Genomic DNA, 16901 nt, shown 5'->3' with positions numbered 1-16901 from the left:
TGTGGTCATCTTCGGTGGGACTAAAGCGTAGAGCGTGCCAACTCCGCTAATCCTTCATTAAATGTGCTGCGGCGTTCAATAATGAATGCTGCGTGAGCATGCTTGCAGCGTAAGGAGTAATTTAAGAGCTGGTGATCAGCAAAGCACAGCCACCGGCCTGAGCACTGCGGTTCCCAGGCTTCCCCACCCCTGGCATAGAAGAATCACAATCAGAGTTACAAGGGGAGGTACGGAGCTATTAAACAAAGCTATTAACAGCGTACGGCCAACTTTAAACTAGAAAGAAACAGGCTTTACTTCATGTAGCAACTTGCTTTATCAGTATTTACATAGCCTATGGAATTCTCAAAAGTTAAAGGGATTGTCCACCTTTAATTTAAAAACAAAAAATTCTGGCATGCTCAAAAAAACAAAAATATATACTAACTTAACCGATCCCATGACAATCTTTTTCCAGCACTGACCTGGTCCCCCTCCACTTTCTATACTTCCACTGTTTTACACCATGCTGGAAAGTTTATGAAAAAAAGTTAATGTTGGACAACCCCTCTAATCTGGAAACACATATTGGATAAGAATCTGCTGAAATGTGAATGATCATACATAAAATCACTCATACAAATGAGGTCACCATCAACAAGCCAGATTACCCTGGAAGATGAGGAAGATAGCTTTAAAAAATGTAAAACGACAGAGTGGGCTTGCAAAGGAACATGCAAACACAATGGCCCAGAAACAATCCAATCTGACTGGTCACATTAATAGCAGGAAGATAGCCATCATAAGTCAAGTCAATCAAACCCTCCCCCCATCCCCATATGCTTAATTAAACTACTTATACTGTACAGTTATGGAGGGGAATTAGCCAATATAAAAATCATACCTATAGTATAAATTGTAGTAGCATAGAATTTAGTAGTTTAGTTGCCAGAAAAAAATACTTATGTTGTATGCAAATGAGGGGGCTTCAATGCACACTTGACATGGCCAAGGGCTCAGTGCACCGTTAAACTTCTCAATTTGCATGCAGAGGACTGATAAATCTTAATTAACAGCGCTCAAGGATACTGCAACTACGCTCACACAGTGTCACTACAGGCCTCATCGCTGGCTCATATATTTGGCCACCACTTGGTGCTGTATTGCAGACAAGAGCTTCCAATGAGAGCGTCTGCAGAGTCATTGTGGAGGTGAAGACCCACTTATTGATCTCAGGCTTGAGCACTGTCAATCAAGACATGAGAAAGTGCACAGTATGAAAATTGAGTGGGCGTACCAGTGCACTTAGCCACACAAAGAGTACATTTGCAATCAAAATAATTTTTTTTTTATGACAACTAAACCACGAAAATCTATGTTCCCTACATACCTATATAAGAGGTTTAATTAGAATTTTGGTGGTGACGGACTCCCTTTAAGCCCACATTATACGATCTGTTTCAGAATGGCGTCTGAACTATGACAAATGGGTTGGAGACAAAAGAGATGGGATTGACTTCAATCAGAGAAGAGGTCACCTATAAAGGTACCTGGATGTAAATGTTTACATGTGATACTCACCTACATCTCATCAGTACTGTGGTTCCTGTATAATCCGCTGGTTGATGACTAGTAAAAACAACTCCCAGTATCCCCTTACTATTGTTAAGAACCTACGAGGAGTTGCAGGTTCATATGACACAAATGTATATAGAGCTGCAATTGATCACCATACTAAGCTTAGTGATTTATTCACGTACCCGCGGTGGTTCTGCCGCTGCATTCACGTGCCCGCGGTGGTTCGGACGCTGCATTCACGTACTCGCGGTGGTTCTGATCATGTGGCAATCCATAATGTGCTTCATGTTAAAACTTAAATATCCTAAAAACTTAGTTTTGAGATTATGAGGTATATTTGGTTGAGTTTTTGGTCCAAAAACTCAGTGTAAGTTTGGGTGTGTTCACACGGATTTTTTTGGGAGCAGAAACAGACCAGAAACTCTCCAAATCCTTCTCAAATACTCAAGACTTCGCTCTGATGATGTATTAATCTATAGATGATGGTTCTCATTATGTATTCATGCAAGTACCCTTTAAATCTTTTGGCAGTCCTTCAGATTGGTTCAGCATGACAATGAGGTCCTTGGAGCAAAAAATATTGTCCACCTCTTACATGGACGATTTAATTTTATTGGGGAGAATCAAAAGAACACTAGAAGCATGATAAAAAATACAAATCAGCAATACCTATGCATTGGAGTTCTATTTGCTTTATGTGATTTACAGCGACTTTTGCCATGACACAGGTGGCCACAGATCGCTTGTCATGGTAACCTAGAGAGTCACAATGAACCCCCATTCCCTTTGAATGTGCTGCGATTTATAAGTTACATATAGAGATTTTTAGCTGTGCGACATTGGAAAAAGGTCACCGTTTAGCCCTAACCTAATTGAAACTCCTTTAACTTGGGTTTATGAATATTTTATATGTATATTTTAGTTGTTTATTTCTCAACAAAAACAGAATAATAAACCTGTGCAATTATTTACAGTAATTGCAGCCAAACAAAGAGGTGGTAAGAAAATAAATGTGACTGCAGCAATGTGTATAACCACCTCATCTCAGAAATCCATACTTCTCTGACCGTTCAAGCACGGAAGGAAAAGCCGTCTATTATCTTGCCTTTCCTTATGAGCAGGAGGATCACAACTTGCTCCCATCATGAGGTGGAATGCATGGTAAATTTGGAAGCAGACAAATCAGCATTCCATATAACATATCAGTCACACTAAAAGTAACTGCAATATCTTGAATACATTCCCTTTATCCATGGTCTGTCTGATTTTCTACGACATACACTGAAAGGAGCCAGTCATAATAAATCAAACTTCTAAAATATATTTTAGAGGATACAGTGGCACTGCAGATGATACAATATGATACGCCTTTGCTATGATGAGAATGAAACGCTGTTCTAACCTATCCTTGTTTCCTAGACCAAAAATATGTCTTGATAAAAGTCCCCTATTGTCAGGAAATTGGATGGCACTGCATTAATTAGGACAGTACCACTGATTGCAGCATCACTTCTTCTATTCTCTAGAACAGTCTATAATTTTAAGGGTAGGTTCATTTTAACGTTGAGAGATAGAATATCCCCCCCAAAAAAATCACATTGTAAAAATTAGATACATTTATTTGCATTTTGCAGTGAGAAATAAGTATTTGATCCCCTATAAACCATTGTGAGTTCTGGCTCATACAGACCAGTTAGACGCTCCTAATCAACTCGTTACCTGCATTAAAGACAGCTGTCTTACATAGTCACCTGTATAAAACACTCCTGTACACAGACTCAATTAATCAGTCAGACTCTAACCTCTACAACATGGTCAAGACCAAAGAGCTTGCTAAGGATGCCAGGGACAAGATCATAGACCTGCACAAAGCTGGAATGGGCTACAAAACCATAAGTAAGGAGACAACTGTTGGTGTAATAGTGAAAGAATGTAAGAAATACAAAATGACTGTCAATCGACATCGATCTGGGGCACCATGAAAAATCTCACCTCATGGGGTATCCTTGATCATGAGGAAGGTGAGAGATCAGCCTAAAACTACACGGGGGGAACTTGTTAATGATCTCAAGGCAGCTGGGGCCACAGTCACCAAGAAAACCATTGGTAACACATTACACTCCCTGTCAGAAGTTATGTCGCTTATCCATGTTATGCAAATAAAAGCTTATAACCTTACGTTAAATTCATACATTGGTTTTATAAATTACTCTTTTGAAAGCTGAAACCCTCCCAAATTTGGTTTAGGTAAAGAAAATAGATTGGCATCAATGTTGAAATATTGATCATTTAATGAACACAGAATGGTCAGATTTTAGCGCAAGACAAAAGTTTTGTCGCACACAGAAAGTAATGTGATATTCAAACAAATAATTATCTTAAAACACAAATATATGTTGCATAACATTGGTGATTGAAGTTGTGGTGCTATTAGAGTCATATTTAATATTTTGTGTGACTTCCATGAGCTTGAAGGACTGCATCCATGCGGTTCAACAATAATTCATACAATTTATTAATGAAGTCATCAGGAATAGCAGAGAATGCAGTCTTACATGCCTCCCAGAGTTCATCTAGATTCTTTGGTTTTGTCTTCCAAGCTTCCTCTTTCATCCTACCCCAAACATGCTCAATGATGTTCATGTCTGGTGCCTGGGCTGGCAAGTCCTTGAGCACTTTGATCTTTTTTGCCTGGAGGAACTTTGTTGTAGAGATGGGTGTATGAGATGGAGCACCATCCTGCTGCAGAATTTGACCCCTTTTATGATTTGGAATGTAAGAGGTAGCTAATACTTCTTGATATTTTAGGCTATTGATATTGCCTTCCACCTTACAAATGTTTCCCACACCCCCATACTGAATATAACCCCAGACCATGATCTTTCCACCACCAAATTTAACTGTTTTCTGGGCGTATTTTGGATCCATACGGGCTCCAGTAGGTCTCCTGCAGTATTTGCAGCGGCTGTGGTGTAATTCTACTGAAGATTCATTAGAGAAATCCACCTTCTGCCATTTTTCCAGCGTCCATCTGTTTAGCAGGCTGTGGGACTTTGCAAATACCTCACGTTTTTTTATTTGCCTTTTGTTTAGTGCTGGCTTCTGGGCACTGATTCGACCATGGAGGCCATTTCGAGACAGAATCCTACAAACTGTTCTAGTTGACACAGGGACTTGAGGTGACCAGGCCTGTTGGAGCTCTGCTGCAGTGGAAGACGGGCTTGCTTTGGATTTTCTAACCAACAAACGTTCCTCCTGAGCAGTTGTCTTGCGGAGTCTGCCGGACCAGGGCTTGTCAAACACATCTCCAGTCCCTTCAAATCTTTTTTTAATTCTTTGTACTTGATGCTGAGACACATTAAAGGTGCCAGCCACCTCTGCAGTGGATCTGGTCTTCAGCCTCTTGATAATCAAGACTTTGGTCGCAGGGTGGATTTTTGGCATGTTGTCAGAGTTCAAGTTGCAGTTCAAGTGAAGGTCTGGGGTGCTGGGTTTCTTTTTATACACACCCACTAATTAACCGATCATTTACTGAGCACTGGTGAGGATGTAAACTAGGATTGGGTGCATTATATGACTAGGCGACAAAACTTTTGTCGTGCCAAAATCTGACCATTCTGTGTTCATTAAATGATCAATATTTCAGCATTGATGCCAATTTATTTTCTTTACCTAAACCAAATTTTGGGAGGGTTTCAGCTTTCAAAAGAGTAATTTATAAAACCAATGGATGAATTTAACATCAGGTTATAAGCTTTTATTTACATAACATGGATAAACGACATAACTTCTGTCAGGGAGTGTACGCCTTAAAGGTTTAAAAAGTCCCCCTGCTCAAGAAGGCACATGTGCAGGCCCGTCTGAAGTTTGCCAATGAACACCTGGATGATTCTGTGAGTTATTGGGAGAAGATGCTGTGGTCAGAGGAGACAAAAATTTAGCTCTTTGGCATTAACTCAACTCGCCGTATTTGGAGGAAGAGAATTTCTGCCTATGACCCAAAGAACAAGAACACTGTCCCCACTGTCAAGCATGGAGGTGGAAACATTATGTTTTGGAGGTGTTTCTCTGCTAAGGGCACAGGACTACTTCACTGCATCAATGGGAGAATGGATGGAGCCATGTATCGTAAAATCCTGAGAGACAACCCCCTTCCCTCCGCCAGGACATTAAAAATGGGTCGGGGCTGGGTCTTTCAGCAAGACAATGACCCAAAACATACAGCCAAGGCAACAAAGGAGTGGCTGAAAAAGAAGCACATTAAGGTCATGGAGTGGCCTAGCCAGCCTCCAGACTTTAATCCCATAGAAAACTTATTGAGGGAGCTGAAGCCCCGAGTTGCCAAGCGACAGCCTGAAAATCTGAATGATTTAGAGATGATCTGCAAAATGGAGTGGACCAAAATTCCTCCCGACATGTGCACAACCCTCATCATCAACTACCAAAAACATCTGACTGCTGTGCTTGCCAACAAGGGTTTTGCCATCAAGTATTAAGTGTTGTTTCCCAGAGGAATCAAATACTTATTTCTCACTGCAAAATGCAAATAAATTTATCTAATTTATACAATGTGATTTTCTTGATTTTCTTTGGATATTCTATCGCTCAATGTTAAAATTAACCTACCCTTAAAATTATAGACTGTTCATGTCTTTCTCAGTGGGCAAACTTACAAAAACAGCAAGGGATCAAATAATTATTTCCTTCACTGTAGATGACATCAACCCCTTCACCTCCGGGCAATTTTCCATTTTTTGTTTTCATTTTTTCCTCCCCTTCTTTCAAAGGCTAGATGAGGACTTATTTTTTGCGCTCTGAGTTGATGTTTTTACTGACACCATTCTGGGGTAGATACGATGTTTTGATCGCCTCTTTTTGCATTTTATTGCAATGTTGCAGCGGCCAAAAAAACGTAATTCTGGTGATTGTTTTTTTTTTTTTCTCATTACTCTTTTTCTCTCGTTAACGGATCAGATTAATTTATTCTATATTTTGATAGATCAGACATTTCTGAAAGTGGAGATACCAAACATGTATTTTTAATTGGGCAAAAGTGGGGTGATTTGAACTTTTGTGTTTTTTAGAACTTTTTTTTTTTTTTTTTTTTACTGTATTTAATAGTGTCCTTAGGAGACTTGAAGCTGCGATCATCGGATTGCCTGCAGTATATATAGCAAAAATCACGACATCCTACGAACGCAGGCCACGAGCCGGCGTTCACAGGAGGATTGTGATGACAGGCATGGAAGTCTTCAGCAGACCCCGGCTGTCATGACAACCCATTGGCGCCCTGCGATCATGTGACAGGCGGAATCAATGGCGTGCTTCTTCTCTGCGTGTGTTAAATGCCGCTGTAAGTGACTGACAGCGGATTTAACTGGTTAACAGCCGCAGGTGGATCTCAAATCCACCCGTGGCTGTTAGAGGCACTTAATGGCTGACTAATTCAGACATCAAGTGCGGGCTCAGCATGAGAGCCCGCATCAAAGGCAGGGACACGGCCGATAACGTAAATATGTCATCGGTTGTGAAGGAGTTAAATGGGTATTTACCATCTTCCAAATCCTACACCAATAAGTAGTAGGTGTAGTAATAATAATAGCAAATTCCTCCAATTAGAAATGTAGATAGTTCTCCTGATTAGCTATGCCTCTTTCCTCATGTGCAGGGCATTGCAGTAGCTTAAGTACCTATGGACTTTTATCAAGATTTCTAAACGTGTGAATTTTCTGCATGCCAGTATCTTTTGTTCTGTGAAGCAACACACCAGATGCAAAGAAAGAAACTGAGGCGCTCCTATGTGTGAATCAGATCAGACTGGCTTAGTTCAGCCCATTACTGAAAAGGCTCACCTGGAATCATTGTGCAATCTCAGGCACAACTCTGATATTAGCAGACTGCAGCCCTTGTCATCAGCCCCCAGCTGAGGGTGAGGATATAGATCCAAAATAAAAAAAATGACGATCCAATGGCGCTGTCACTCCAATGAATTATTAAAAAAACAATGTTTTTATTAAAACAACGCGTTTCTAGAACCACTCTCTTCATCAGGTACAATAAAATCATACATTTAAATTAACCAACATTCTTATAAAACCCCTAAACCAGGTGTGGGTACTCAAATTCATTAATCATTTCACCCCATCACCTCTGCCCTATAGCTCCACAGCAAACTTGCCCCATTGTCAATACAATAGTTAGATATCAAAGGCAGATACACAGAGAAAGTTACTAGATTTTTATATTCTCTACATTAGTCCCTGAAGGATTAAATGAATATATAGACATACAGGCTAATATACACTGGCAGTATATAGGTTAATATGCATCACATTGACAATGCAGCAAGTTTGCTGTGGAGCTATAGAGCAGCAGGGATGGGGTGAAATGATTAATGAATTTGAGTACCCGCACCTGGTTTAGGGGTTTTATAAGAATGTTGGTTTATTTGGATGTATGTATGCTTTTATTTGTACCTGATGGAGAGCAGTTCGCTCTAGAAACGCACACGCCATTGGATCGTCATTTTTTTCAACTTTTTATTTGGATTTGTAACACACCCAGTGTCACATAGCAGCACAAGCCTGTTTGTACGCAGACCTCCACTATCCAAATACGGCTTGTTGGGCGCCATCACACACAACACTTTAGATCAGGGTTCCCCAACTCCAGTCCTCAAGGCCCACCAACAGGTCATGTTTTCAGGATTTCCTTAGTATTGCACAGGTGATGTAACTATTGCCTGTGCTGATGATGGAATTATCACCTGTGCAATACTAAGGAAATCCTGAAAACATGATCTGTTGGTGGGCCTTGAGGACTGGAGTTGGGGAACCCTGCTTTAGATTACCATGCAGTTCACACAAGTTCATACAATAAATTTGATTGAATTGTCGAATATCTATAAATAATATTTGTATAATGTAAATATCACAACTCACTTCCATATGCTGCAGAACGTCATAATACACCTCAGATACTGCAGACTTATTTTTTTTTTATATAAAAAGTATGGAATAAGCATTCTCAATCCAAACTGAGGTTTCAAACCAATGAGAAGGTCACTTTCCATGACCTGTATAATTGCACTCACAAGTGTAGTTCCACCTATTTGGTGACAGAATTCCTCCATGACTGGACTTTATTCCATATATTTAAATCGGACTCGGAAACAACAAAACATGTAAATTTCATTCAGTATTTAATGGAAAATATTGTTAGTGTGTGATAAACAGTGATAAATAAAAGAACACAAATATAAAAGTGATTCTCATTATAGATCTGTCAGGGACCCTATAAAACCAGAAGGAAATTACACCTGAAAAAAACAAAGCCTGTCCAGTCTTTTCTAGCTAGTACAAGATTCAGCATTTAATATTATAAAGAACCCTTATACCATCACATTGGTAGAGTATGGCCATTATTATAAAAATAGAATTAGACTTACCGGTAATTCGGTTTCTAATAACCCCCCACGACAGCACACAGGAGGATGTAACCCCAACCTAATAGGGACAGGAAATACGAAGAGGTTTAAATAGCCCCTCCCACATCCTCCCTCCAGTGTTATTACAAAGGACCACAAGACTATAGATGCTTCAAATTAATTTTTCTTTCTACTGATCAAGCTGTCGTAGAAACAATAAGTGAGGGGGAGGGAATTACCCGTGCTGTTGTGATGGGTTATTAGAAACCAAATTACTGGTAAGTCTAATTCTATTTTCTCTAATAACCCCCCACAACAGCACACAGGAGGTATACCAAAGATATACTAGGGAGGGACAATAGCCTGAAGGACCTTCCTTCCGAAGGCTAAATCTCCAACAGACATGAGGTCTAGTCTGTAGTGTTTGGAGAAAGTATGCATTGAGGACCATGTGGCAGCTCTGCAAATCTGTTCGATGGATGCGCTGGCTTTTTCAGCCCAGGAGACAGATATCGCCCTTTTAGAATGGGCCTTGAGCTTTGCTGGAGGAGGTAGATCCTGGATCTGTTAAGCCTCTGTAATCGCCCTTTTAATCCAGTTGGCTATTGTGGATTTTGCTGCTTTCTTTCCTCTGTTTGGATAGGTTCTTGTATTTCCTTCCTTCTTCTGTTTCCTGAAGATAGTGCAGTACTATTCTCCGAACGTCCAGAGTGTGAAATTCCATCTCTTTTTTGTCTTTTGGGTTGTCACAAAAAGATGGAAGGATTATCTCCTGAGATCTGTGGAAATTTGAGACCACCTTAGGTAGAAATGAAGGGTCATGTTGGAAAATTAGACGATCTTCCAGGATTCTCAGGTAGGGTTCGTTGACCGAAAGGGCCTGTAGTTCACACACTCTTCTGGCTGTAGTTATTGCCACCAAAAAAGCTGTTTTCCAGGCCAGCCTGTCCAGTCTTATGGTTGATAAGGGCTCAAAGGGTGGAAGGGTTAACCCTTTCAGAACAATGTTAAGGTCCCAGGGGGGAACCAGGTCTGTTACTCTAGGGTGGATGCGGGTGGCTGCTGTCATAAATCTTTTCACCCACTGATGTTCCGCTAGTCTTCGATCGAAGTATGAACTTAACGCCGCTACCTGGACCTTAAGAGTACTAGGTCTGAGACCTTTGTCCAGACCTTCTTGTAAAAAGTCTAGAATCTGAGCCACATCAGACCTATGAGGGCCTGGGCGAGTGGGTGCACACCACCTTAAGAAGGTTTTCCAGATCTTATGGTAAATGGTGTTCGTTACAGGTTTCCTGCTCTTCTGGAGAGTTTTGATGACTTTCTCTGAGAGGCCTCTTGTTTTAAATATCAGGAATTCAGAAGCCAGGCAGTTAGGGATCCAGGGAGAAATATAGAGGTACTTTCACGCTCTGGTGTCCGGCTAAGAGATCTACCTCTGGATAGCTCCATCTCTTGACTAACATCTGGAAGACGTCTGGGTTTAGGCTCCACTCTCCTGGATGAATCTTTGTTCTGCTTAAGAAGTCGGCCTGGATATTGAGTGAACCTTTGATATGAAGAGCCGACAAGGATAGAAGATGTTCTTCGGCCCAGGAGAATATTCTTGCTGATTGCTTTTAAGCTTTCGTATCTTGTGCCCCCTTGATGACGAAGGTGGGCTACCGTGGTGATATTGTCTGAAAATATCTGAATGTGAGATTTCTGGACCAGAGGCTCTGCTGCTCTGAGGACTTCCTCTATGGCTTTCAGTTCTCTGAAATTTGATGAGCGTTGGCTCACCTCTTTGGTCCATATACAATGGAACAGGTCTTGGGAAAACATGGCTCCCCATCCCTTTTCGCTGGCATCCACCTTTATGGTTACCAGCGGATTCTGGATCCATGGTACTCCTCTGTTCAGATTTTTTCCGTTCAGCCACCAGAATAGAGAGGTCCTTACTCGTGGTAGTATAGGGATTCTCCTGTTCAGAGACCATGGGGATCCATCCCAATTCGTAAGGATGTGGGTCAGTAATGGTCGGGTATGTGCCTGAGCTCAGGCCACCATCTGAATACAGGATGTCATAGACACGAGGACCAACATGGCGTCTCTTAAGGATACTAAGCTTCTGCGCCTTAGGACATTGAGTTTTGCTTTTATCATGACCTGTTTTTGTTTGGGCAGGAATGACATCTGGCTGTGGGAATCCAATAGTACTCCTAGAAATGTTTTTGTCATGGAGGGAACCATATCTGATTTTTTCTGGTTCACTTACCAGCCCAGAGACGATAGGATCTGAGTGGTCAACTGTAGATGTTCTCGGAGTACTGGTACTGAGGGCCCGATTAATAACAGGTCGTCGAGGTATGATACTATTGAAATGTTCTGACCCCTGATATAAGCCATGACTTCTGCCATGACTTTTGTAAATATTAGCGGGGCTGATGAAATTCCAAATGGGAGAACAATGAATGGATAGTGGACTATTTGATCCCCCTGAGCCTCTGCGAATCTTAGGAAATAAGGTAATATGCATCCTGGAGGTCGATTGTGGCCATGACATGGTCCTGTCCTATCAGGGGGATCGTCAACCTGATGGATTCCATCTTGAATCGTTGGTAGTGGATATACTGATTCAGTGGCCTTAGATTGATTATAACTCGGTGTGAGCCATTTGGTTTTTTTATTAGGAAGAGTCTGGAATAATGTCCTGTGCCTATCTCTCTTGTAGGAACCAGGCATATCACCCCTGAGGACAATAGGTCTGTAAGACCGGATATCAGGGTGGCCTGACGACTCTGAGAGGAGAGCGGTGTTAACCTTATCCTCTCTGGAGGATAGGAGGAGAAATTTATCTTTACTCCGAACTCGACAACCCTCAGGACCTATGGGTCTGAGCAGATTTCTTTCCACTGAGGGAGAAAACTCGAGATGCGGCCCCCGATTGTCCTGACGTCATGGTCTGTTCTGATGTTGGTTTTGGGAGAGAAAAAGATTTTTGCCTCCTCTACCTTTTGGGTAGCTCCATCATCCTGTTTTGCCTTTACCCCTATATTGAGGGGTCTGCTCTTGGGAGGGACGAAAAGGCCTCTTCCTCACATTCCTAGGTTCTGGGAGGGCCTTCTTCTTGTCTGAGGCCTTCTCTAGAAGATCATCTAGGGCTGGCCCGAACATGTATTTCCCCTTACAGGGGATGGAACACAACTTCATTTTTGATGCCACATCGCCATTCCAGGATTTCAACCATAGGGCCCTTCTTACAGAGTTTGATAGCCCAGATGCTCTTGCCGCCACGCTCATGGATTCTGCAGAGGAGTCTGCTAAAAACCCCATAGCTTTCTGTAGAAGCAGTAGGGATGCCAAGATGTCTTCTCTGGGGGTGCCTGAAACTAGGTGTTCCTCCAGTTGATCTAGCCAACGAGCCATTGATCGAGCTACGCCCGTAGAGACTGTGTTGGTGCTTAATAGTGTTGCCGAGGTCTCCCAGGATTTTCTGAGAAGTCCCTCCATTTTGCGTTCCAAGGGGTCTTTTAATTGAGAGGAATCTTCAAAGGGCAATGTGGTTTTCTATGCTACTCATGCAATTTGGATATCCACTCCAGCATTCTGCCGTCTCATTGCCTACAGGAAATCTATCCCTTAACTCTGTAGAGGTATTTAATCTCTTTTCTGGAGATTCCCACTCCTCTAAGACTAAGTCCCTAATACTCTGGTGTATGGTGTATAGGGAACACTCATTTTTTTCTGGAACGTAGCCCCCCAAACATCTGATCCTGTACTGTTTGGGGCACTTTTTCTTCCTCGACCTCCATAGTTCTCCTTACTGCCATGAGGAGTTCCTCCAAGCTATCTGATGGAAAGTAATATCTCTCTCATTGGGAATTATCAGGGGTTGGACTTAGTTCACTTTCCTCTGGAAGATCTTCCGAGATATACATCTCCTCTTTAGAGTCTTCCTCCCCTCCCTCAGGCGGGCTAATTTTCCTCTTTTTGGCTGCTGAGGGAGTAGATGTAGAACCCTGACTAGGTGAGGGCGTAGGGAGAGTGACCGAGGCTAAGGAGGATTTGATCTCCTGACGTACAATCCCCTTTATCTCCTCCATTAAGGAAGGTTGTTCCTGCCTGATAATCTTCTCCGTACAGTCCTTGCATAGTGGCTTTCTATGGGAGGACTATAGTTTTTTTTGTACAGATGGGACATCTGCGTGACGGTTTAACTTTTTCTCCAGATGCAGGTTCCTTGTCCCCCTACAAGAGAGGGGAGAAGGGGAGGGGAGCTATAATCACTATTTCCTGCATCTGGGAGATGGACTACCAGTGCCATACTTACTGGGACCAGACCAGCGCTGGGCTCTACAGATGCAGAGCGAGAAGCTTCGACAGACATGGTTTTGTCCTACTTGTAGATGTCTTCCTGTCCAGGGCTCCTTTTATGGGAGACTGGACCAGCGCCTCCCTCTGTTTAGAGGGCTCCTCCCCCGGTGTCCAGGTGAAGATTTCTGATCACCGGCGGCATTCCGCTCTTTTTCCCCCATAGCTTTTTGATGCGGTCCACAGTGGAACGCATAACTGCCGGAAGTGACGTAATCATCCACCGCCCGGCGTCCGACGTCACTTCCGGCGCCACGGCGTGCGCTCCACATCCTGGAGCCGGCATCGCCCGCGCATCCAGCGGGGGAGAGGAGGAGGAGATGGACCGGACAGCTCAGAGAGGCCTCTGGTCAGAAGATCCTGCAGACCTTGCCCGAGAGCGCAGACTGCAGGAGGGGGTCCCAAATCAGGAGGAGACGGGAGCAGTGCCTTGAGGAGGAGAGGTAAAGACCGCTCGATCCTCCGTTGCCCAGCTAGAAGCTTTCCCCCAGTGCCTGTCACCGGCCCAGCACACCGGGGATGACCTCTTCATCCCTGATAGGGACAGGAAATAACAATGGAGGGAGGATGTGGGAGGGGCTATTTAAACCTCTTCGTATTTCCTGTCCCTATTAGGGTGGGGTTACATCCTCCTGTGTGCTGTCGTGGGGGGTTATTAGAGAGAGAGTGATTGTGGTCACAGTAATGGGAGAGGTAGACGGGTGTGGCTGCTGCCATCCAAGGTGCGCTGCCATCCAAGGTGCACTGTCATCCTTTAAAGGGAACCTGTCAACACAGAATAACTGTTCAAACCAAGTACCGACGCTTGCGGCACCTTGGCGTGGTTAGTGAACCTTCCCACCTACTTGGTTTCCAGCTACCTTTGCTTCTCTCTGACTCTTTAAAGCCAAAGCTGTCAATTAAAATAGAGGAGGAGAGGTGGTAGAGGGAAAACAAGAAGGTTGGAAGGTGCACTAAACTGTTTGGCCACACCAAGGTGCACCAAGTGCCTGTACTTGGTTTGAGCAGTCATTCTGTGCTGACAGAGTCCCTTTAAACAACTGTAACTACCGTTCCATCCAATCAGACAGTAAGAGCATAACAAATACAAAGATTATCAGTAGAGTTGGTGAGATACAGTTTGCGGGACCCAGTCCATCAGCGGCTGCGGCTATTCTTTTAAATAGCTAGTCTAGTTTGACATCATATTTGTGTCACACTGCAACAATGATATCACGCCAGACTGACTAGTCAAAAGAGCTGCGGGTGTGGTCAGGTAAGAGGCAGTTCTCATGGCACCCATCCAGAAGCCACAGATCATGGACATGGACAATAGACCAGGTCCTGTGAATCCATTCACCCTGACTAGTAATCAAGAGTAGATTTCTTTAACGGATCCCTGCACTAACGTCATAAATCAAAGGGGTCTGAACAACCCATTCCTATATCCTCTAGTAGGGCACTATAGATATCAGAGAGATTCTTACAAGACACTACCTTCTATTAGACTGACCAACAAGAGTTCGCCCTCTCACATCAACTTCAGTAGGTGTGAGAAATAATATTGCATGGGGGTGATAACGTGGCCATCTGCAGCTGGACCTTTAGGTGATAGCCAAGGTGGTTGTGTTTAATAATGGGTTGGTCCAGTTGGGAAAACCTGCTTTAATTACAAGATGCCATTTATTATATTCACAACCCTCACCATCCTTTCCTCCCTTATCTATTAGTTAATCTTTTCCTGTATACTCGGTAAATCATTTTATTCTACGCAGCTGTCAAAAAACCTGTCTAAAACGTGAATGTATTCAATAAGCTCTTTCACCATACAATTTAGACAAGATTTATCCTTATACTTTTCTTTGCTCAGCCTCTCTGCTTTGGCAGCTCCTAACGACTGTGGCCAAATGTGGATTGGAATCTTGTTATTCAAAGTTGTAATCTCCTTGGTCTCATGTTTATACATGCAATTAAGATAGAGTCAACCATTCATCACATTCTGATCATTCTTACATGAAGCATATAAACAAACATGGGATAAATTATAGAGGTAGTGCACAGGTAACAAGAAACCACTCGGCAAAGTGAGACACAATACATGAGAAAGGAGGAAAAGAATACTGCAGTACATACCCAAAGGGTGTGCAAGGGGTAAAGACCGTTCCTACAACTGCCATGGGTCCACGGCTGACTTCTCAGACCCGAGTGCATCTCTTATGGGAGATTGAGAGAGAAACGTTTCTCATTGCGGAGAGTGCCAAGGAGAAACATTCCCCATAGATTCCCAATCAGAGGCCTCTCACCTGGCCAAATCAGATCTCCTGTTTGCACTAAGAGGAGGCTATTTTCATATCTTATGGGAGACAATTGTGTCTAAGGAACGACAAAGAAATTAAGAGGTCTCCTGATGTTGCGATGGGGTAAAATACCGTTTTACTATTAAACCCCTTTCTTCTAAAGTACAACCATACAAAAGATGTTGTGTGAAAAAAAAGGGGTAATCAAAATCAGGTCACTTAACCAACTACATTATGGGTTTGTTTTTATGTTGCTGCTAGTCTACGAGGCATCAGTTTTTGGTGTTCATGTATACTGAATAAACTTCATGTGTTGTAGACATTATTTAAATTTTCTTTTTATCATTCTGTGTTCTTTTGTAAAAAAAAAATAAAAATAATATGTATATATATTAATCATGCTTTTTATTGGCTTTTGCGCATGTTAATGAAACAAATACTAGAGCTTAGATACATACTTGTATATTTCATCTGTACACAGTATGTGTAGTCTGTCTAAAATTCTGGAGGGAGAAATACTCAAGGTAAATAAAAATGCATCTTTATTCCCTTATTCTCTTCCACTACTCAGACAACCCCTTCTGAACTCCTAGGTTTCCCTCCAGTAAAATAACAACACTCAGGCTATGTGCCCACGATGCAGAATTGAGCAGAAAATTTCAGCAGCATTTCTGCATGTCTTTGCCAGTAAAAAAGCATGCGGATTTTGCACGCGTTTTTCAAATGCACTAAGTAGGCAAATCCGCATGCGGAAACGCACAAATAATGGACATGCTGAGGATTTTTCCGCACAGAAAATCCGCTGCGGAAATATCCGCAGCATGTGCACAGAACATGCGGATTGTCATTGGGGACCATGGGGCACGTATTACCAAGCGTTTTAAAAGCGTTTCCACTGCGGAAATTCCGCAGCAAAAATGCTTCAAAAACACATCGTTGGCACACAGCCTCAAACTCACCTTCCATGCCATTCCGGTGATGTCAGCACTGGCTCTCCCGGGGATATCAATGTCATGCTATCCCTGCGGCCAATCAGGGCTAGTTTCATTCTCCTCTCCTAAGGATGTAATTCCCATCTGAAGGAAGTGGAAGCTGTGGTTGCTCGCTCACTTCCCGCGGATGTCTTGATTTATCTGAAGGAGGGGAGGAAGGTGAAGCCAGCGCTGATTGGCAGCAGGGATCGCATAACATAACAATGTCACACAATCCCTGAGAGGGGCAGTGCTGACACAGCAGGAATGGCACCTGAGGTGCGTATAAGGCCACATTCACACGTTCAGTATTTGGTC

General features: G+C 42.7%; 1 protein-coding gene across 4 annotated transcripts in view; it reads right to left on the bottom strand.

Annotated features, from left to right (window-relative positions):
• TNS3 (tensin 3) overlaps positions 1-16901 on the bottom strand; it is a 403696-nt gene that overhangs the window by 128230 nt on the left and 258565 nt on the right. The window lies entirely within an intron of this gene.

Source organism: Phyllobates terribilis, unplaced genomic scaffold (assembly GCF_046119375.1).
Source record: "Phyllobates terribilis strain yellow unplaced genomic scaffold, ASM4611937v1 Scaffold_4__5_contigs__length_816908805, whole genome shotgun sequence".
In the NCBI taxonomy this organism is placed as follows: domain Eukaryota; kingdom Metazoa; phylum Chordata; class Amphibia; order Anura; family Dendrobatidae; genus Phyllobates; species Phyllobates terribilis.
The sequence above is the reverse complement of the archived record's forward strand: the minus strand, read 5'-3'. Positions and strand labels throughout refer to the sequence as shown.